This window comes from Pleurodeles waltl, chromosome 3_1 (genome assembly GCF_031143425.1).
Source record: "Pleurodeles waltl isolate 20211129_DDA chromosome 3_1, aPleWal1.hap1.20221129, whole genome shotgun sequence".
Lineage (NCBI taxonomy): Eukaryota > Metazoa > Chordata > Amphibia > Caudata > Salamandridae > Pleurodeles > Pleurodeles waltl.
The window spans coordinates 1,499,864,107-1,499,887,044 of NC_090440.1; the positions used below are offsets into that span (position 1 = coordinate 1,499,864,107).

At 47.1% G+C, this 22,938-nt stretch overlaps 1 long non-coding RNA gene across 1 annotated transcript in view; it reads left to right on the forward strand.

Annotated features, from left to right (window-relative positions):
• Positions 1-1,684: 1,684 nt before the first annotated feature.
• The window catches only part of LOC138283378 (uncharacterized), a 43,727-nt gene continuing 22,473 nt past the window's right edge, over positions 1,685-22,938 (forward strand). The window contains exon 1 of the long non-coding RNA XR_011201223.1: positions 1,685-1,737. This is a non-coding gene — a long non-coding RNA (uncharacterized lncRNA). The remainder of the gene's footprint in view (positions 1,738-22,938) is intronic.

The following is a 22,938-nucleotide window of genomic DNA, read 5'->3' on the forward strand; positions in this document are numbered from 1 at the left end:
ACGAACTACGGCTAGATATGTGAAAAAATGAAACCATGTAAAGCATCCTTATTTCTAGTTTCTACATTTGATGATCATGCAAGAAAAAACAATTACAATGTATATGAACTTTCTTATGAGAGGTATTTCTTACAGTAGAAACGCTAAAATTTCCACACATTGGCTAGTACTCCTTTAACTGGTCTATTTATTAATCTAACAGCAGAATTGTGACCAAATATCTACAAGACTGTCCCCTATAATGACAATGCCAGGCTCTGTGGACAGATATCCTCAGCTACAGATTTGGCCACGTACAGCAGGGATTGACACAGGCCCTGACCTTATTGGCCCCACCCTTTACCTTCCTCAGCCCCCATACTAGAGGACATTTGATTGTCTTCGTCTTCGTTTGAGGTTAATTTGCTCTCTGCAAAATTTCATATATTCATCAAACAGCACCAGAGTTCTTAGTAAGCTATATTACCATCATTATATTCTGATGCCCTTTATGGATGTGCTCAAAACTTAAAAATAAAAAGTTTAAGCTGCTAAATGTCCTTCAAGTTGTGTGCACGTTCATCACACAGTGCTGAATGTATTGAGAAATTAACCCTTTTTGAACTGTGATGGACCTGCATGGAACTGAAAATTCCAGGAGTAAGCTAAACACCGTAAGTCTAATTTTGTACAGATCTAACACACCCTGACGTTGTTAGCAAATCAAATATGTTCGATTCCCAGTTTATCTGTCTCCTTTGTTGAAACTGAACAAAGCCTGAAATCCCTGCAATGGGTGTAAATTGTAATTTGCCTGTCGTAATCATGCAAATCCATTACGCAAGGCCAATGTTATTCAAAAATGAAAATATGTTTGCTTCCTCTTAGCTTTGGCCCAAGTTTGATGGGCTTACACAAAACTCGACATGCCAAATGAAAATACATTTTTTAGGTTTCTGACAAATTTTGTGTAAATGTGTCACACACATCCAACATTACTGTCAAATGAATACTTTTTGCTTCTTTTATTGGACCATCTGGTAGATCTGTGTGAATTTGAAAACACCAAGAATAAGCTCAACATGCGAAGTGTCTATAACATTTCTCACACATTCATCAAAATGCACTAAAGAAATGAGAAAATAAATAAAATGCCTTTGGAACTGTCAAGTTACACAAAAGTGTTAGCGCTTTCAAGCTAATTTGGCATCTTTTTCAAATTGTTATGTCTCAACAACTACTGAACGGTTACATCAAACAACAAAAGGCATGTTTTCTGGGTAAATCATTCAGTGGTTTTTGCTGTAGTCATAAACAATAATTCATATGGGTGCTAGCAGCAGCGGCTCCTCCGCTAATGAAAAATAAAATGATAATAATGCGAAGTTATTATCATTTTTATTTTTCCTCAGGTGCCAAGTTAGGGTTGGGTGGGGCTGTGCTGCCTCACAGGGACGAGAGTTATGTGCACCATAAGTGTGCACGACTTTTAGGCCGGCCATGTTGGGCCAGCCAAACGGTCATGTGCACTTAGCATTTCTCCACTCAGCCGAGAGGTGAACATTCACAAGCTCCCACGCCTTGTCTGAGCGCCAAACCAGACTGCTCAGCCCAATCACAATGCTGCTGCCATACTGGTGACAGCAGCGTCATAATTGGCTCAGGGTAGTCTGGGAGTCTGTGTGCTTCAGTGCTGCGAGGAGTCGGGGAAGAGAAGAGGACGAAGGAGAGACAGACCTGTTTTTCATGACAGAAAAGGTCTGTGTTTTTTTCATTTAATTTTACTCTTTTTTATACCCCCTGCCCCCCCCCCCCCCCCATTGAGTAACAGCCACCTGAGAACGCTAGAACAGAAAAACATCTTTTTTTTAAACCCTACTTGTAAGAAATTGCCTTTTTGATTGAGTAGGGTGAAAACCCTACTCAAGCACCAACTACAGTCCTTGTCAGGTTGACACACACAAGCCACTAAAATAAACACTGTGCTTAACATGCTGGTAGCTTGGAACAAGAGGAGTCAGTCTTAACTTACAGGCACTCTTGTTAAGTATTTATGCAGCACACAAACAATATTAAAATAAAAATACATCACATGAACAATCCCAAACCAATTTAGAAAAATAGAGATTTTTAAAGAAATAAAATGACATCAAAACAAAAGAAATCCAGTTAACAGAACTATTCCCTCTTGAAAGTGCAGACAGGATCCATCTACACTGTGAAACACAGAGGGGTTTTGAGGCAACAGAGGGTAGCACATTCACCATAATAGGGAACACTTTCCCTGGCGCACCTGTTTTAAGGAGTCCTGTGGTGCAAACAGGGAACATGCATTACATATTGCATATTGTAATATGGGCACTAGTGTGATGACAATTCCTACAAAGGACTGCAGTAAAAAAAAGTAAATTAGTTGTTCACAAATGTGTCTTCCAAAACACACTCCTGGGCTGGTGTCATTAAATTATCCTTTGCCTTAGGTACAGGTTATGGTATGGCTGATGCTGAGTTAAACATCATGATTTTTGCTTGGGTATGGCCTAAACATTACCCATTGAATGCCCCTCTACCACATTACCCAGCTGCAGGGGTGCAAAACATGTACATTTGGGTAGTGGCACCCACAGTGCCACAGTGCCAATTTGAATATGTGTAGGGCGGCTCCACATATTGTTGCCCTGGATGTGATCCAGCATGTTGTGGGTACAAAATCAGTGGCATAGGTGCCCAGGATGCTCCCTACGGTCCTCCAACATCCATTGATGCAGAGTTGCCTGCTGGTTGGCTGGTGGAACCCAAGTTGTTGCTTCATGCTCACTCCAGACTGAAAGCCTTCCACCTCCCTGAGCCCTTCTCCCGGTCATAGAGGACCTTCATCCTGTGGACCCCTGCCGACCTGCCTAATGTGGCAAAGATGCTTTGCCCTTCTGCTTAAGTTTGTTTTTAGTTCTGGGGACATGTTCCAGCTGAATGAAGATGTCTGGCAAATGACAAACAGACATGTCGAGAAAACAGGCAACTGCAAAGATATGAGATTGATGTATACTGTTAAATAATTATAACTTTGAGGGACAAAGTAAGGCCAATCTTGCAGCTATCAAAACGTCTTATAAATTGATTGTATTCAGGATGCCTCAGGTATCAACTGTGGGCCAGTAGTGAAACAATGTCCTTTTTCATCTGCTAAGGTCGATAACACCATTGTCAACTATTATCACACACAGCATCCATGTGTCCATGGTATCTAATGCTCCTTATGTGGAATAGTTCTTGTTTGACCCTCACTCATGCAGCATAGATCCATGCTCTATTTGCATACAAATAATTCTGAGCAAATAGCGCTAAGAACAGGTAACATCACAACAGTTTGTGTCTGTTATGACAGGGATTTTGTTTGATCACTTCCTACAAGGAAAAGGTCTGTCAAACATGTGTCTTTGGAGATTGATGGGAACACCAGTCACACATGTCACACACAGGAGGGTGACACGTTCCACATCTCAATACAGCTCTGTACCACTTTACTTGTTCCTTAAGTGTGGAGAGAATCCAAGAGTACCTTCATGCCTAGAAATATGTTAAGCATACTTTGGGCCTTGTGTACAAGTATCTTGCTGTGCTGCCCTGCGCCACTAGGAAACGGCAGGAATGTGCCATATCTACAAAATAAGGCACATTCCTGTCCTCTTTCCCTGCACTGGTCAACAAACTGCTGCCTAGCCAAGGATGCATGTAGTGTAGGGATGACTGATTTTCATGCAGGAAGGGACACCTTTTTGTACAAAAACAATCATGAGAGACATTTTCCTCTTACTGCGTCTGCTCCAGAATACAGCACACCTAGAAAGCATAAAAATGGAGAAAAATAGAGGTATTTCTCCCCGTTGCATCCCCTCTATTGTATTGTATTATAATCGTATTTATATAGCACTTACTACCCCTGACGAGGCGTCGAAGCGCTTTTCGGTGAGTAGCACGCTACTCTGGAACCCAACAAAAATTAGTGATGGATTAGTATCGGGAAATAATGAGTACAGTTTCAGTATTATTATGAGTTAATTTGAGCCGCAGATATGAGAGTTTGTTAGTTAGATTGACTGGAGTGATGGAGGGGTGGAGGAGGAAAGAAATCCAGAAGTTTTAATTGGGAGTATATCCTTAATTTACTCAACCCAAAGGCTTGGGATGAGTAAAGGGGGATGGAGGAGGGGAGAGTATGTGGAAGGGTTAGGGAGAGCATAGTTGCAGGGTGAGATAAATGCGGGAGAATTTAGTAGGGTTGTGTGGGAGGTCACAGTAGTAGAGTGAGCTTTGGTGAGTTAGATGTGGAAGCGGAGGGAAGAGCTTAGGCAGAGTTATTTAGGAGACGAAAGTAGTAGAAAGGATTTGGGATGAGTAAGAGTGAGACTGGAGGATAGTTAGATAGAGACATGACATATGATGATGGGTAGATAAGTGTGATAAGATGAGAGCAGGAATTCATAGATATCTAGTATAACAACCCACCCAGGAGCCATGCAGTGACCCACGAACATGCCAAGCACAGAAACAAAATTTACACACATATATATATATATATATACATACACACACACATGAATAAACACACATATACACATACAATACATAATTAGAACTATGGGTAAAATATACTTAGTCAAACAGGTTTAAAGAGTGTGTGCGTATTTTATTGTTATGACACAGTAGCAATACATATTTTCTAAAGGAACTATACATAATTAGAAATACACACATAATTTGAAAAAAAATATTTATCAGCATAGGCATATGCAGTTCATAGTTGTTTGAATATGGTGGTTATGAAGGAAAGAGCCAACTCTTGAGTAGTTTTCTGAAGACAAGACATTTATCTGTGGCTCTTATAGTTGAGGGTAATGAATTCCATAGTTTGGATGCTTGAACGGAGGATATACCACCTACAGTCTTTTTCTTGTATGGTGGTGTTCTAAGGCGGGGTGCCAATCTTGAGCGGAGGTTTCTTTATTGGATGTATTTGGTTATTTTGTTTCTGATAAAAAGCGGTTCTGTTCCATGTATAGATTTGTGGGTGATACAAAGCACCTTGAAAGTGCAACTTCTGCCAATGGGTAACCAGTGTAGTTCTCTCAAGGCAGGGGAGATGTGGGCTTGCGGCTTTACATGTAATAGTAGCCTGGCTGCGGAATTCTGGATAAGTTGTAGTTTTTTCATAACAGATAGAGATGATCCATGGTAGAGGCCATTGGCATAATCCAGTTTAGATAGTACAAGCGAGATAGTAGCTTGAAATCCAATGTGGGGGAAGATGCGTCGTAAAGTCTTTAAGGTGATGAAGCTTGTTTGTGCTGATTTGTCCACTTGGGCATTCATAGTTAACTTGGAATCCATGGTGATTCCTATGTTTTTAACTTCCTTGGATAATTGAGGAGGTGGTCCGAGATCATCAGGCCAGACGCATTGAGGGTCATAAATTTTCCAGTCACCACATATGAGTATTTCTGTTTTGGAGGTATTTAGTTTGAGATGCCTCCAGGTCATCCACTGATCAACAGCTCTGAGGCAACTGAAGATTTGTGAGTTTTCAATGTTTTTGGGGCATTCTAATTTAAGTAGTATTTGTGTGTCATCTACATAGTTGTAGCATGTGAGATGGAAATCATTGATCAGTTCTGGTAAAGATATCATGTAGATGTTGAAAAGCAAAGGTGAGATGATTGACCCTTGGGGGACCCCTGCTTTTGTGAGGTAGGGTTAGGACGAGATGGGGGCGAGTGGATGATATTAGATCTTTTTTAAAGATAGGAAGTAATCCAGTCGAGAGCAATCCCTTGTATGCCGGCTTCGTGGAGTCTTTGAATTAGGGTGTCATTGTCAAGCGTATCAAAGGCAGCTCAGAGGTCCAAGAGAAGTAGTGCAGCAACTCCATTTCGGTCGAATGTGTTTTTAAGATCATCCCAGATTGCTATGAGTGCCAATTCAGTGCTTCTTCCTGGGCGGAATCCAGTTTGGAAGTCTGAAAGTATCGAATTGTCTTCAATGAATTGCGACATCTGGGCGAATGCTGCTCTTTCTATCAATTTGCCCAGAAAAGGTCCATTTGTGATTGGTCTGTAGTTGTTGGGGTCTTGCAGGTCTAGGTTTGTTTTCTTTAATAAAGGTTGTATGAATGCCTTTTTCAGGTCTACAGGAAAAGTTCCTGAAGTTAAAGAGTTGTTGATGATTCTTCTTACAGGTGTGGCAGCAGAAGTAGATAGAAGAATGTTCTTGAAGATTTGTGGTTGGCAAGGGTCAGAAGGGCAACCAGAAGGTCTGCTTGCTTTGACCAAATCCATAAATTCATCCTGGGTTATTTGTTTGAAGGACTGTAGAGGTTGGGTTGGTTTATTCTTAGAGGGTATTTTAGGAAAGGGGTTGGTGCTGATGTTTATCTTCTGTTTTAAATAGGAGTCCAATGTGTTTGCCTTGGTTGTGTAGTGAGTTGCCAATTTGCTTGTGAAATCTTGAGTAGTGGGATGACTTCCTTCCATGCATGTAGGTTTTCGAAATGAATTCAGAATTTTATAAAATTCCTTGGTTGTAGATTGAGCATTTTGAATTCTGTCTGAGTGGTACCTTTTTTTTAGCTTTTTTGATTGATGATTTGTATATCCTGTTAAGATTGTGTATCTGCAGTTTGTCTTGACTGTTGTTTGTTTTGTGCCAGGTCCCCTGCAACTTTCTGATTTGTTGCTTTATCTTTTTAAGTTCTGTGTTTCTCCAAGGTGTTGGTTTTCTTTTGTTGTGTTTAGTTTTTCTGAATGGTATTAGGATATCAAAAGCTTCCTGTAGCCACTCATAAAGGTTTGGCACAGAATTAATTGTATCTAGACCTGTGTTGGCTGTTGGTTGTGTTTCTAAGTCATCCAAATTGAGTTTGCTCCATGGTCGATAGGTGTATGTATGTAAGTAGTTGTGGGATGTGTTGATTTGTGGAGTTGTATGTCAGAAAGTTTTCAAATGGTGGTCTGACCAAGTGATTGGCGTGATGCTATGAATAGTAACTCGTTCAGGCTTAGAAAAAATGACATCTAGGATGTGACCAGCGATGTGTGTGGGATTGTGTACAATCTGATGTAGGTTCAATGCGACTAGCCCAGTGGTGATAGCCTTTGGATGGGGCATATTGGGTTTGTCAAACCAAATGTTTAGATCCCCTAGAATGCATAGGTTGGAGTATAGTGTAATAAGGTTTGAGACTGTGTCTAGAAAAGCATCTGGGAATGTGGAGTTGGTAGGTGGAGGTCTGTAAAGGAGGAGAAAGTTACAGGAGGAAATTGGAGTAGAGTGGCATCTGGTAAGGAGGGCTTCACAACCTTGTATGGAGATGTTGTCTGTTTTACTGAGGTTCAATGTCTGTTTGAATATGATAGCTAGTCCACCTCCTCTCTTGCCTATACGGTTTTGTGTGATGGTTTGATAGCCTGGAGGAACGGCTTCGTGCAACGCTGGGGCCATGTCATCTCCCAACCAGGATTTTGTTATGAATAGTAAGTCAGGTTGTGTGTCTGTGAGCAGGTCATAGATGTGGTGCTTGTTTTTTTAGAGTGATTGAGCATTTATGAGCTGGCAGTTTAGAAAAGGTGTGTTAGTGGTAGCGTTGTTTTGTTTAGGAAAAGGGTAAGTAGTATAATGTGAGCTTGAAGCAGGAGTGTTGCTAGTTGTGATAACTGTTTGAGGCTCACAATATTCTTGCTTTTCAATATAGTGTTCCTTTTCCAACAGGTTAAGGAGTCATTTTGTTGAGTCTGTGTGTGTGGGTGGTGGACTTGGTGGCTGAGAGAGCCATGAAGAGTGTACTGTTTTTTGGAGGGTAGTCTTATTATTTAATAGACAAGTGGATGCGAGGGTACTATGAGGGGCATGTTTGTTATTTTGTTTGCGTTTGTTTAGTGTGGATGGAGTATGGTTTAGGGGTGGTGGATGAGCATGTGGATCATGATGTAAGGCTCTAAATTGTGCAATGGAGGAGAGGCGAGTGAATGAAAGTTGCTGGGTTGGGGTGCTTGTGGTAGGTGTTTGTGAAGAGTGAGAAAGTAGGGGTGGAGATAGGATGGAATTTGTATTCTTTGTGTAGTCCTAAGGGTGGGAGTGGGTATGACGATAAGTGTAATGTAAGTTTGTGTTGTTTTGATGTGCTGATGTTTGTGTGGTCGGTATTGTTTTTGTGGAATAGTAAGAGGGGATATTGGTGTAGTTGTTTTTGGTGAGGGATTTGTATGTGAGTTAGTGCTGGTGAGAGGAATTTGAGTGTTAGATGGGGTGTTGATGTGTTTTGGAGATGAATGTACAAGGTGTGTAAGAGGTGATGGATATGTGTCAGGGGAGTTAGTATTAGTTGCGATGACTGGAAGAGGTAATATGTGTGGTAGAGTGAAATGTGGGGATTGTATGGTTGTGTGTAATTGGTGAAGAGAGAGGAAGAGTGTTTGTAGATGGTGTGTTTGAAAGCAGGGTTTGGGCATTGTTATGATGACAGTTGGTCTGTGTGGAGCAAACAGCAGATAGTGTTGTTGGTTAGTATGAGCAGAGAGTGGAAGGCTGAGACTGAGAGAAATGTATACTGTAGTTTTGTGTTGTGTGGGTGATGGCGGGTTGTGTTAGTGTGAGTGGACAGAGTAGTGTTTGCTGCGAGAAGGCAGGTGTTTGACTGTAGTAGTTGTGGGGGATATGTGTATATGTGTTGTATAAAGGGTATTGTGTTGCGTGATGGGGCAATGCAATCTCTCTGTGGTCAGTTTGTGATGCATGAGTTGGATGCCTTTGTAGAATATGTGTTTGCATGTTGAGGGATGTGTAGGGGCTGAAACCATTCCTGGTCAATTGAGGATTGGGCAGCATTTCTGGCCCTAGGCCCTAGTCCCTACCTGTCCCGAAAAGGCCCAAAAAAGCAACTGCCATTGTCCTCTCCGCCCTTTGCCTCGACGCCCGGGCTGAGACGCCCTGAGTCCTAGCCTTTAATAGCCCTACTGACCAATAAGAAGCTGGTCCTAACCCTAGCCAATCCTATTTCAAGCCCTGATTCAAACACCTAATGGGAGACCCAGCCCTAATCACCAATCATAGCCCTATTCCTGACCACCAATCACAGCCCCATCCCTAAAACCAGCAACCAATCAGAATCTCAGCCCTATCCACCAATCACAACCCTAGAACCAACAGCCAATCAGAATCTCAGCCCTATCCACCAATCACAGCCCTAGAACCAACAGCCAATCAGATTCTCAGCCCTATCCACCTATCACAGTCCTAGAACCAACAGCCAATCAGAATCTCAGCCCTATCCACCAATCACAGCCCTAGAACCAACAGCCAATCAGAATCTCCGCCCCATCCACCAATCACAGACCTAGAACCAACAGCCAATCGGAATCACCGCCCCATCCACCAATCACAGCCCTAGAAACAACAGCCAATCAGAATCTCAGCCCTATCCACCAATCACAGCCATAGAACCAACAGCCAATCAGATTCTCAGCCCTATCCACCAATCACAGCCCTAGAACCAACAGCCAATCAGATTCTCAGCCCTATCCACCAATCACAGCCCTAGAGCAAACAGCCAATCAGAATCTCAGCCCTATCCACCAATCACAGCCCTAGAACCAACAGCCAATCAGAATCTCAGCCCTATCCACCAATCACAGCCCTAGAACCAACAGCCAATCAAAATCTCAGTGTCTATGCCACCTTTGAAGTGGCGTAGCAATCTTATGCATTTCCAGAGTTGTAAATCTGGGAATGGGTGAGATTCCTTAACGTTCCATGGGTGTTGCAGTGGGAACACCCACAGCAAGACCCATGCAATGCCCCTTCCACGCAGAGATATACATTACAGGCCCATACTTACTAGGCCATTAGAAGTCACGCAAGGTGGCTTTGTGTGTCTTTGTAAATATGGAATTACACACTACGCCACCGGGTGTCATGACAATTTGACGCTCCAGTGGCACAGTGTGCCAGTACGAGCTTCTAAATATGCTCCTTTGTGTAGTGTTCCAAAACATATCTTTGCATGTAGCAGTGCAACAGTCAGTGCCACTGTTAGAAATGGGGTTTCTGGTTGGCTAGGGTATGCACCTCAGCCAGGCAGAACTTACCCACTCTAGTCAGGGCAAGGGAGTTACACGTCCAAGATAACCCCTGCTCACCCCCTTGGTAGCTTGGCACGAGCAGTCAGGCTTAACCCGGAGGCAATGCGTAAAGCGTTTGCACAACACACACATACATGTGACGCAATATCCCCACCACAAAGGAAACACAACACCAGATTATATAAAAATACACTGTATTGTACACAACGTAATTATCAGACCAACATCACATAACAGTACTATCCTGCTACCTTAGCAGTTGTCAGAACGTTACACATTAGTTACTCTGCAAACTAGCAGTAGTCACACATAACACACAGGTTACTCAGTATTCTGCAACATAAGCAGTAGTCAGGAAACACGTTATCACATTAGACCACTTGTCATAAGAATAAAACGTCCATAGTAGGAACATTAGAAAATCTATGGCAAGTTAAGCAAACATATTAGCAAGTCATGCCCATAAAAGGAACATGTGCACACATATGTAAACACATCATAGGACAGGCAGGCAATATAACATAATTACAAAGTCTGTAAAAAGAACTTTAAATCAACGTTACATTAGTCCGTTTTAAAGTACCTGAAAAATGATGAAAAGGCACCTCCAGTGCCTAAAACGAATAATGGGGTGGCACTTCCAGTGCCTAAACAACCAATGGGGCCCCCGGCGCTCCTCTGCGCAAAACGGGGGCCTCCTGTGCATATTTGGGCCAAAGAGGGGCGGCACGCACCCTCTCAACGTTCCTGACGGGCCCCTCCTGGGACCCGTAATCACTGGGGGCCCCCCGGGCCTCCACCAGCCCTCCTGTGGGGGCCAAGGTCAGGGAAACCCTTGAAGGTGGAGGGGGGCGCCTCGCACCCCCTCCTGGGTGAAACGCGGGCCCCACCGGGGACCCGCTAACTCCTGGGGTCTCCCGGGGCCTATACTGGCCCTCGCACCGGGGAGACTCCCAGGTGTAATGCTACTGGCCCACGAGGGGGCCAACAAAAGAGCCGGTGGCCAGGGCGAGCCTCCAGTGAGGCTGCCGCCCGGCCCGAAATGGCAGGAGAGTCCTCCGGGACTCCTGCAAGGGAGGAGAGGCGTCCTCCTCTCCCTCTGCCTCCGGGACTCCTGTGAGGGAGGGAGAGGCGTCCTCCTCTCCCTCGGATGACGTTGCGGCCCCAGGTGGGGCCTGCTGGTGCCCCGGGGCCGCTCCACAAAGCGCGCGTCCCCCGGGAGCACGATAGGAGCGTGATAGCTCCTTCCTTTACTCCGCGCAGTGCCCCGGGGGCACTAAAGTCAGCGCGATCCTCGCGCTTTAAACAGACAGCCCTACCCGGGCTGCGGCGGTGATTTTCTTTGTAGCAGAAACGCGCTCCAGACAGCGCGAGGGCACCATTAAAAGCCCGGGCTGCGGCGGTGATTTCTCTGGGCATAAGAAAGGCGCTTTCAAAGCGCTACGACACCTCAACAGCCCCGGTTGCGGCGGTGATCCTCTGCAGCAGCTATAAGGAAGAGCGCTTTCCCTAAGCGCTAAAGCAACGCTGTAGGAGATCGGTGCAGGGGTCAGGGGCCACAGCACCCTGCCCCTGGGAACAACTTAAGTAAAAAGGAGCACAGGGCTGGTGGGCTCAGCTACAGGCCAGCACAAAGGGTGCAGATGGTGGCAGTTCCTCCTAGTGACCAGGCAGGTCACAGGTCAGCACAGCAGCAGCAGTCCATGGCGGTTTCCTGGTGAGTCCATTCATCAGCGTTCTGTGTCCAGTTCCAAGTTCCAAGAATGTTCAAATTGTGGGGAAAATTCCCCTGTACTTATAGTCAGTTCTTACAGTGTTTTACAGTGGTAGGGAGAGGAGGTTCCAGCCAGTTACAACTGGTTCTGGGAGTGCCCCCTCTCTCCTTTCAGCACAGGCTCCAAACATCAGTGGGGGGTTAACGACCCTATTGTGTGAGGCCAGGACACAGCCTTTACAAATGTAGGTGTGCCCCGCCTCTCCCTTCTCTCAGCCCAGGAAGACTATTCAGTATGTAGATGCACCTCAGTGACACCTCCACCCTCCCTGTGTACAGGCTGTCTGAAAAGTATGCACAAAGCCCCAACTGTCACTCTGCCCAGACGTGGATTGGAGTCAAGCTGCAAAACACCAGAATCATAAGCACAGATAAATGCGCACTTTCTAGAAGTGGCATTTCTGTGATAGTAATAAAAAATACACCCACACCAGTAAGCAGTATTTATTATCACCATCACAACCATACCAAACACGCCTACGCTAGCCCTCATAAATCAGACAATACCCCTACACATAAGGCAGGGCATTTCTAATGCAATCCTATGAGAAGGCAGCACTCACAGCAGTGAGACACCAAGTTAGGCTGTTTGTCACTACCAGGACAGGCCATGCAATATGGCACATGTCCTGCCTTTCTACTTACATGGCACCCTGCCCACAGGGCGTACTTTAGGGGTGACTTACATGTAGTAAAAGGGGAGTTCTGGGCCTGGCAAGTAAATTTAGATGCCAGGTCCCTGTGGCAGAAAACTGCGCACACAGGCCCTGCGCTAGCAGGCCTGAGACAGGTTTGAAAGTCTACTTCAGTGGGTGGCGCAAGCAGCGCTGCAGGCCCACTAGTAGTATTTAATTTACAGGCCCTGGGTATAGAGATACCACTGTACAAGGGACTTATAGGTAAATTAAATATGCCAATCAGGTATAAGCCAATCATACCAACTTTAGATGGGAGAGCACCTGCACTTTAACACTGGTCAGCAGTGATAAAGTGCTCAGAGTCCTAGAGCCAACAGCGAAAGGTCAGAAAAACCAGGAGGAAGGAGGCAAAAAGACTAGGGATGACCATGCGTATGGCCAAAAGTCCAACACAACCCCCTACCAGCCAAAATCCAGGGGAGAACAATCAATACCTTGATGTACTTTCCTGATTGGGGCGATAGAACAAGGACCCAGGCCCACAACAGCAGGGGCATGTTCCAGTTCTACGCCTTCCTGACTCCACTGGGATCTCTCTGTCAATGCGTCCCAGGCAGCCTAGACCAACCCACGGGGATTCTCTAGCTGCCAATGGCCAGAACCAGGCCCCAGGCCATCTAGGAGCCTCTGGTCTCTGAAACCATAATGAGTGGGGGGCGGTAGCCCCAGGTGCAAAGCAACCTGTCTCCACTCCATTTTTGATCAGTTCAGGGGCTCTACCCTGCCACTGATCCACCAACCTAGGGTCCGCACCCATAGGTTCTACAGGGGCTAGAGGCGAGGCTCTCCTCCCTCTACCCCTCCTTCTAGGATTCCGCCCTCCTCTCCTAGGAGGGGTATCACCAGAATCCACACTTGCCAGGGTGCTGGGTACAGCAGCCCTGCACAACTTTCTCGCCAGCCCAGGATCACTACCTGGCGACTGACCACCCAACCTAGGGACGACACCCTTGGGTTGCACCGGGGTCCAGGGCGGGCTTCCCCCTCCCTGAACCCCACTTCCAGAGTCCTGCGTCTCCCCACCTCGGGAGAAGCCACCAGAAGTTTCACACAGGGGGGTGAGCACACTAACCGCCCCCCCAACCAGGTCAGAGTTTACCCCCTGAACCCGTCTATCTAGTCCAGGGACGACACCCTTAGACTGGACCATTGCCCAGCGAACCAGGACTTCCTTGGGAGCACTCCTACCCCCTACCAGATCAGAGCTTACCCCCTGAATCTGGCAATCCAACCCAGAGTCACTCCCCTGCGGTTGAACCACTGCCTGGCGCACCAGGACTTCCTTGGGAGCACACGTACTCCCCATCAGGTCAGAGTTTACCCCCTGAACCTGATCATCCAACCCAGAGTCACCACCCTGCGGTTGAATCATTGCCTGGCGCACCAGGACTTCCTGGGGGGCACACCTACCCCCCATCAGGGAAACACTTTCCCCAAGGGCCACACAAGAGTCTGGCTGGCGCAGGTCTCCTGACCTCTGCCCATCGGACAGAGTCTGGATTCCCCCCAGCCCAGAAATGGTCTCACCAAGGTCATTCCTGGGGGGCTCTGCACTCAGAGCTGACCCCTGACCCTCCAGGTTCTCCACTGGGGCCCGCAGCCCCCTCTCAACCCTATGTCTGGATTTCCGCCTCCTCCGCTGTAGAGCTAGACTACCAGACACCAGGACCGGCGGAACGCTATCACCAGCCACCCGCCTAAATCCTAATGACAAAATGGGATCCTTCTGAACAGCTGGCCCTACGGCACAGGCTAGGCTCACCTCCTGGCGTTCACTCATGGAACCCTCCAGGACCTGGGACTGGAGCTCGGGTACCCTGGGCCTCAGCCCAACCCCATTCCCTCTCCTCTGAGACTGGACATGGGGTGCCTTACCCGCCCCAATACACTGGGACCTACCTGGGACACAAGCCTTTCCCACCACACCTGGTTGGGAAACACCTAGACCACTCTCATTAGGAACACCCCTAATGTCACACCAGACCCTCTGGTACGCAACCAGAAGTCTGCCTCCTTTGCAAGCTCCCTGGAGTCAGAGAGCTCACACACTGACAAGTGTTGGCGTAACTCTGAAAAACAACAACGAAACAGGTGCTCTCTGAGAATCAGATTAAACAGCCCTTCAAAATTGTTTACTGTGCTACCCTTCACCCATCCATCTAGTGCCATGCAGCAAGCCTCCACAAACTCCTCCCAAGACTGGTGGGACAGTTTCTTACCACCCCTAAACCTTTTTCTGTATTCCTCAGGGGAAAAACCATACTTCACAATCAGTGCGTTCTTCACAGCGGAGTACCCCTCCCCGTCACTCTCTTCTAGAGTCAGTAGGGCATCCCTCCCCTCCTCAGGAATAAAACTCCCTAGGCCAGTTCCCCAATCCTTCTCAGGGATCCTGCGCTCTACCAGAGCCCTCTCATATTCCTTTAACCACTGACGTAGGTCACCCCCCTCTTGGAACCTAGGTACCAGATCTATGGGTATGTGAGGAACATCTTTGCTACAGCACTGTACATTGCTGCCACCACTGGACTCCACCTGCAACGCTGGTGAGTCCAGAACCTTCAGACTGCGCTCTAGAGCGAGTCTTTCTCTGGCAAAGGCCCTCTCTGCCTCTGCCATTCTCTCCTGTACTAAGGCCTTCTCTACCTCAGCCCTTCTCTCCTCAACAGCTAGGCGCGCTAACTGCAACTTCAGGTCCCTCTCTTCCCGCCTATCTCTTAGCTCATCAGGCGTCAAGGAATGAGAGGTAGCCCTGCTTCTTACACTGGACCCAGCAAGGGACTCCCTATCACTGGGGCCTTCCCTGTCAACTGGCGTCCCCAACCGGTCATTCTCACCCTCCTGATCAGTCTCTCTACCACTCTCTAGGGATGAGGTCTGGGAGCCCTCCCATTGGGAACCCTCGCTACACTCAGGATCCTCTGGGTACCCCCTACGCACACTCCCTCCCTGGGTAAATGTCACAAACCTTTCAAAGAAATTCAGAGATCTCCTGAGGTCCCCTTCTACAGGCAGCCCTCTCTCTCTACAGAACCCCTCTAATTCCCCCTGCGTATAAAACGGCAGGTCCTCTAAATCAAAGGTAAGCCCCATCTTGAAAAGGTACAAATAACTCAACTGTGACAACCACAATACCCAAGCGTGAGAACTGAAAACAGGAAAAATGACCAAAGAGAGAAAGTTAAGAGAAGCCAAACATGTGATGGTCTAAACGCAATCCTTGTAGTGAAATAATGAGTCACAATGGTATTGTGCAAGCGCAAGTCCTATCCTCACCGCTGACTTCCAATGTTAGAAATGGGGTTTCTGGTTGGCTAGGGTATGCACCTCAGCCAGGCAGAACTTACCCACTCTAGTCAGGGCAAGGGAGTTACACGTCCAAGATAACCCCTGCTCACCCCCTTGGTAGCTTGGCACGAGCAGTCAGGCTTAACCCGGAGGCAATGCGTAAAGCGTTTGCACAACACACACATACATGTGACGCAATATCCCCACCACAAAGGAAACACAACACCAGATTATATAAAAATACACTGTATTGTACACAACGTAATTATCAGACCAACATCACATAACAGTACTATCCTGCTACCTTAGCAGTTGTCAGAACGTTACACATTAGTTACTCTGCAAACTAGCAGTAGTCACACATAACACACAGGTTACTCAGTATTCTGCAACATAAGCAGTAGTCAGGAAACACGTTATCACATTAGACCACTTGTCATAAGAATAAAACGTCCATAGTAGGAACATTAGAAAATCTATGGCAAGTTAAGCAAACATATTAGCAAGTCATGCCCATAAAAGGAACATGTGCACACATATGTAAACACATCATAGGACAGGCAGGCAATATAACATAATTACAAAGTCTGTAAAAAGAACTTTAAATCAACGTTACATTAGTCCGTTTTAAAGTACCTGAAAAATGATGAAAAGGCACCTCCAGTGCCTAAAACGAATAATGGGGTGGCACTTCCAGTGCCTAAACAACCAATGGGGCCCCCGGCGCTCCTCTGCGCAAAACGGGGGCCTCCTGTGCATATTTGGGCCAAAGAGGGGCGGCACGCACCCTCTCAACGTTCCTGACGGGCCCCTCCTGGGACCCGTAATCACTGGGGGCCCCCCGGGCCTCCACCAGCCCTCCTGTGGGGGCCAAGGTCAGGGAAACCCTTGAAGGTGGAGGGGGGCGCCTCGCACCCCCTCCTGGGTGAAACGCGGGCCCCACCGGGGACCCGCTAACTCCTGGGGTCTCCCGGGGCCTATACTGGCCCTCGCACCGGGGAGACTCCCAGGTGTAATGCTACTGGCCCACGAGGGGGCCAACAAAAGAGCCGGTGGCCAGGGCGAGCCTCCAGTGAGGCTGCCGCCCGGCCCGAAATGGCAGGAGAGTCCTCCGGGACTCCTGCAAGGAAGGAGAGGCGTCCTCCTCTCCCTCTGCCTCCGGGACTCCTGTGAGGGAGGGAGAGGCGTCCTCCTCTCCCTCGGATGACGTTGCGGCCCCAGGTGGGGCCTGCTGGTGCCCCGGGGGCGCTCCACAAAGCGCGCGTCCCCCGGGAGCACGATAGGAGCGTGATAGCTCCTTCCTTTACTCCGCGCAGTGCCCCGGGGGCACTAAAGTCAGCGCGATCCTCGCGCTTTAAACAGACAGCCCTACCCGGGCTGCGGCGGTGATTTTCTTTGTAGCAGAAACGCGCTCCAGACAGCGCGAGGGCACCATTAAAAGCCCGGGCTGCGGCGGTGATTTCTCTGGGCATAAGAAAGGCGCTTTCAAAGCGCTACGACACCTCAACAGCCCCGGTTGCGGCGGTGATCCTCTGCAGCAGCTATAAGGAAGAGCGCTTTCCCTAAGCGCTAAAGCAACGCTGTAGGAGATCGGTGCAGGGGTCAGGGGCCACAGCACCCTGCCCCTGGGAACAACTTAAGTAAAAAGGAGCACAGGGCTGGTGGGCTCAGCTACAGGCCAGCACAAAGGGTGCAGATGGTGGCAGTTCCTCCTAGTGACCAGGCAGGTCACAGGTCAGCACAGCAGCAGCAGTCCATGGCGGTTTCCTGGTGAGTCCATTCATCAGCGTTCTGTGTCCAGTTCCAAGTTCCAAGAATGTTCAAATTGTGGGGAAAATTCCCCTGTACTTATAGTCAGTTCTTACAGTGTTTTACAGTGGTAGGGAGAGGAGGTTCCAGCCAGTTACAACTGGTTCTGGGAGTGCCCCCTCTCTCCTTTCAGCACAGGCTCCAAACATCAGTGGGGGGTTAACGAACCTATTGTGTGAGGCCAGGACACAGCCTTTACAAATGTAGGTGTGCCCCGCCTCTCCCTTCTCTCAGCCCAGGAAGACTATTCAGTATGTAGATGCACCTCAGTGACACCTCCACCCTCCCTGTGTACAGGCTGTCTGAAAAGTATGCACAAAGCCCCAACTGTCACTCTGCCCAGACGTGGATTGGAGTCAAGCTGCAAAACACCAGAATCATAAGCACAGATAAATGCGCACTTTCTAGAAGTGGCATTTCTGTGATAGTAATAAAAAATACACCCACACCAGTAAGCAGTATTTATTATCACCATCACAACCATACCAAACACGCCTACGCTAGCCCTCATAAATCAGACAATACCCCTACACATAAGGCAGGGCATTTCTAATGCAATCCTATGAGAAGGCAGCACTCACAGCAGTGAGACACCAAGTTAGGCTGTTTGTCACTACCAGGACAGGCCATGCAATATGGCACATGTCCTGCCTTTCTACTTACATGGCACCCTGCCCACAGGGCGTACTTTAGGGGTGACTTACATGTAGTAAAAGGGGAGTTCTGGGCCTGGCAAGTAAATTTAGATGCCAGGTCCCTGTGGCAGAAAACTGCGCACACAGGCCCTGCGCTAGCAGGCCTGAGACAGGTTTGAAAGTCTACTTCAGTGGGTGGCGCAAGCAGCGCTGCAGGCCCACTAGTAGTATTTAATTTACAGGCCCTGGGTATAGAGATACCACTGTACAAGGGACTTATAGGTAAATTAAATATGCCAATCAGGTATAAGCCAATCATACCAACTTTAGATGGGAGAGCACCTGCACTTTAACACTGGTCAGCAGTGATAAAGTGCTCAGAGTCCTAGAGCCAACAGCGAAAGGTCAGAAAAACCAGGAGGAAGGAGGCAAAAAGACTAGGGATGACCATGCGTATGGCCAAAAGTCCAACAGCCACCATCTCATTTGAAGGGGTACAGATGTCAAAAACCTATTCTGCCATGGGACTTTTGTTCAGTACTGGCTAATGCTTCACACAATGCGAAGCAAGTGGAATCACATCATAGATACTTATAGGTCATTCACTGACAGCGAATGTATGACAGATTGGAATCCGGTTTGACAGGGTTGTGTGGACACGTCTTAGCCCTCACAAAAGTCAAGGTATCTGAGGATCACATGTGTTGCTAACGTAGTTGATAACAACAATGATTCTGGACTTTGACACCATCATACTGGTTGAGAAGTGTGTTGTACTGAAATGTTGTTTTCTGCCTCAAATACATCATCCTCTGGTTAGTATTGAAACAATAGACATCTCACCCTGTTGGTAGTAGACGTGTTCTACATGGAACAAGTCATGCGTCAGATATGGAGCAAATGACACATGAACATTGTCCAAATGTATGTCAAATTGCTAAATACTTGGAGATTTGCTTACAATCAACAATGTTCATGGAAATCTGAGAGTATTACACATTGTAACCAGTCTCTACCAGAACATGTAGACAGCAGGCCATTTTGTTCTGGAGATTCTCATGTCTAACACATTTGCAGCTAATCAGTCTACAACCATGTTTGGCATCTAAGGACTACAATGGCATACATGCAAAATGTGTACATCATCACAGCTGACCATGTCACGTCGGACTCATGCTATCACCACAGAAGATATACAGTATTGTGACACTTACTGGCATGGTGGGGTCTGCAAAAGTGGTGACTTCTCTAATGGTGTAGGGAGGTTTACCACCTGCAAAAAGAAGCATGAAACATTGCTTAGTGGATTTAAGGCATCTAACTTCATTGTTACATTTTGCACATCACACAGATTTACATAAAAGACGTAGGTGACTTTGGATAAACAATCACTCCCCCAACGTAGACACCTTTACACTTTGGTGCAAGGATGCCTGTGTTAGTGCAGGGCAGCTTTAGTTTGTGCTGGCATAGGCCAAAATGGATGGCTACACTGTATACTTGTGCATACGTTGCAGCCCTCCATTACTCAACTGGCGCAGCGTGGCGCTGCAGAACTTGGTGTAACACCGCACTGTGCAACTTGCTTTTCAATCTGACCCAAAATGTGATGTAAATGTTAACAATACATTTCAAATGTCTCCTTTGCATGGTAACGTGTGCATGGACAAAACATATGTGTCTCAGACACATTATACACAGTTATGCATAGGTCTCATCAGTGCTGCATTAAGAAATCATTGACACTGTCACCCAGTACATACAGGACTCAAGGGACACACTCAGGCTTGGTCACTTGACTCCAGCAGGACTTCCATCATAACATATGCTACAGATTGCCACATAATACATAATGAAATTCCTGGCTGGTCCAAAAATGTTTTACTTGTGAACGTGTACTAGATGTCCATGGCACAGTGGTGTCAATGTTTATACACAGCATCTGTGTCAAAAAAGCCTCATGCCAAAGTTGGGAAAAGCTGAGTTAATTGAATGATTTGAAAATAATTTTGCTGCATTGGCCTTTTGATGCGTGCATTTGTACTAAATTGACCTCACACACTGGGTCATCCAGATGTTTAACTTCAAAAATAATTGGATGTATTTTAAACAGACATGCAGTAGCATTCACACATGTGTAATAACATAGTAAGTACTCATACTCACCGACTGTTCCGCCAACCTCTACTCCGAGGAAGTCTAGCAAGTCAGCCTCACATGCAATCAGGTCTACCCATCGATGCATTAGCTGACGGATCGTCCACTCCACTCTGTATCATATGGGCCAGGACTTTGCCCCAACACATCTTCCTGGCCTCAGTACTGTATCCCTGGATGACTCTTCCACACTGGGCCACCATGTGGGGAAGGTAGTGCAGGACCAACCATAAAAAAGCCCCAAACCTCATCTGGGCTCAAATGAACATTCCCTTCCCCAACATCCTACTCTCCCAAAGCACCCTAAATACCCAAACTGTACCCTAATCCTGTAGGAGGCTGGCTTGGTTTATAGTGGATACCTTAGGTACTTACACCTTATACCAGGTCTACTTATCCCTTATTAGTGAAATGTAGTAGTGTTCTAGCAGCTTAGGCTGATAGAGGTAGCTATAGAAGAGCAGCTTAGGCTGAAGTAGGAAACATGCAAAGCTCATGCAATGCCACTTATAGTTACACAGTACTTATAGAAAAGTAAAGACAATAGTCAGTGTTACCAAAAATAAAGGTATTTATTTTGGTGACACAGTACCAAAAATATCTTAGAGACAATACTCCTACTGGAGGTAAGTATTATACACAATATATACACTAGACACCAAAATTAGACAAGTAAATAGTCACAGAACAATGCAAACAATAGGACATGCTATAGAATGCAAAGGCAGAAAATAGGTCTAGAGGCAACACAAACCATATACTGAGAAAGTGGAATACGAATCACAAATTTCCCCCTAGACAAGTGTAGTGTGGGCAGAATCACTGGGAGAGTAAGAATACAGTAAAGGTAAGTAAATTACCCTACCCCAGAGCCCAGAAAACCGGAGTAAACTACTGCAAGTTTCCTTAGGACACACTACACCTTGTGATTGGGATTTTTCAGCAGCCAACCAAGTCTGCAAAGATCAACTGCTTGATTCCGGGACCTGAAGACCTGCAAAGGAAGGTGACCAAGTCCAGAAGGCGAAAGAAGTTCCAGGAAGGACAGCAGCCCCTGCCAACCCAGAAGAGGGTGCAAAAGAAGAGTCCATGGTTAGTCGAAGACTGCAGAAATGCACCCTAGGAAGATGCCAGTGGATTCCTGAATGATGCAAAAGATGTCCCACGACATGAAGATTGTTGCAGATGTGATTTCATGTTAGAAGTTGCCAACAAGCCTTGGTTACGACAAAAGTGCGTTTTCTGTTAAAATGGTGCTGGATGGACCTAGGAGGGACCTGGGTGCCTCACGTCTGTATGAGGATGAAGAGGGATCTACCAGCACTTTAGAGAGCCCCCAGGATGCCAACCAGCACCCTCAGGAGTTGCAGAATCTGGGGACAAAGGAGGTGCAAAATACAGTCGATGCAGCACAACAAAAGATCCCACGCCCCCGGAGAATTGAGCATCGCAGGATGGAGTGTTGGGGACCTGGGCCAGGCTGTGCATGAAGGAATTTTGCAAAGAGTGTACAGAGGCCTCAGGAGGTGTAGAAGACACAGAACACAGTAGTACCATTGCTCTCAGGGAAGGCAAGTTCTTACCTCCTCCAAATTGCATCAGCAGAACCTCAGGATAGTCTATGTTGATGATGTCCACCCTATGTGTCCTAAGGAGCATGCTCGTTGCTACTGGTCATCGGTACTGGTCGTCGCCGTGGAAGGTGCCTGCTTGGAGCAGGGGAGTGACTCTGTCACTCCACAGGAGATTTCTTTGGTCCTTCTGGTGCAGAATGAAGACAGGGAGTCCCCAGAGTGTGCACACCATGGACAATGTTGCAGTTGCTGACTTGGAGCTGAGGTTGCTGAAGAAAAGTGTCTTATGTAGACACTTTGTTGCAGTTACAGCATTTCTTGGAGCAGGCTGTGGTTGATCCGAGGTCAGAAGAGTCTGAAGTTGTTGCAGAGGATTCCTGAAGGAAACTTGCAAGCAGAATCTGAAGAGAACCCACAGGAGATACCCTGAATAGCCCTGAGAGGGGGATTGGGTTATTAGGTATGGACCTATCAGGAGGGGTCTCTGACATCACCTGCTGACACTGGACACTCAGAGGCCTCCAGAGTGCCCCCACACCTTGCAAAGAAAGATGGCTGAAGTCTGGGACACACTGGTGGAGCTCTGGGCACCACTCCTAGGGTGGTGATGGACAGGGGAGTGGTCACCCCCCTTTCCTTTGTCCAGTTGCGCACCAGAACAGGGGAGAAGTGGTTCCATAACCGGTGTAGACTGGCTTAAGCAAGGAGGGCAACATCTGTGCCCTTCGAAGCATTTCCAGAGGCTGGGGGAGGCTAGCCCTGAACTATGTGGAGGATTCCTGAAGGAAATTTGCAAGCATAATCTGAAGGGAGCCCACATAAACTTGCAAGCAGAATCTGAAGAGAACCCACAGGAGATACCCTGAATAGCACTGAGAGGGGGATTGGATATCT